Source organism: Narcine bancroftii, chromosome 3 (genome assembly GCF_036971445.1).
Source record: "Narcine bancroftii isolate sNarBan1 chromosome 3, sNarBan1.hap1, whole genome shotgun sequence".
Taxonomy (NCBI): domain Eukaryota; kingdom Metazoa; phylum Chordata; class Chondrichthyes; order Torpediniformes; family Narcinidae; genus Narcine; species Narcine bancroftii.
This window is the reverse complement of record NC_091471.1, coordinates 214,754,635-214,755,318: the sequence shown is the minus strand read 5'-3', so window position 1 is coordinate 214,755,318 and position 684 is coordinate 214,754,635. Positions and strand designations below refer to the sequence as shown.

General features: G+C 34.2%; 1 non-coding gene across 1 annotated transcript; it reads right to left on the bottom strand.

Annotated features, from left to right (window-relative positions):
- Positions 1–240: 240 nt before the first annotated feature.
- Positions 241–347, bottom strand: LOC138759668 (U6 spliceosomal RNA). The gene has a single exon (XR_011355011.1). It is a non-coding gene; the product is annotated as a U6 spliceosomal RNA (small nuclear RNA).
- Positions 348–684: the final 337 nt, after the last annotated feature.

Sequence of the window (684 nt, the reverse complement as noted above, 5' to 3'; positions counted from 1 at the left end):
ATTTATATTTGTCCTGCATATATATTATTTGTATGAGCGTTGTGTCCAGTTGTGTGTCTGCAATGTTTTGTAGTGAAGACTATAGGGTGTTTTTTGGTCAGGTTTTGTTCTATAATCGGAAGATAATAAACAAACTAGAAATGCTATGAATCTAATTTCCCACAATGTGCTTCATTTAATATTGGATCTCAATTCATATTTTCCATGGGCTATTTGTTTTCTTAAACTTATCTTTTTTTTAAAAATATGCAATGCTTCACGAATTTGCGTGTCGTCCTTGCGCAGGGGCCATGCTAATCTTCTCTGTATCGTTCCAATTTTAGTATATGTGCTGCCGAAGTGAGCACCTTAAACTTATCTTCATAAATTATCAGGTCTCTGCATGATTAGATGCCATTACAAACTCCCTTGTCAAGAGGTGTGCCATTTTAGATTTTCCAAGGTTCAGAAATAAAGGTGAATCTCTAATTTTATTAAAGGTGAACACATTTTTCACCAATATTCTCAAGGTGAGTTCTCTCAGGCACGTATCCATGAGCTACATTTTCAATGAAAACTTGTTTTTATGTTGTGTGCTTTTTACCTACATATTTCATAGGCTGGGCACAACAGAAAGTTTCTAGGCTAATCCTATTCATTAAATTAACCAGAATGTGTTTTTGAAACATAAAACAACTGGCATAG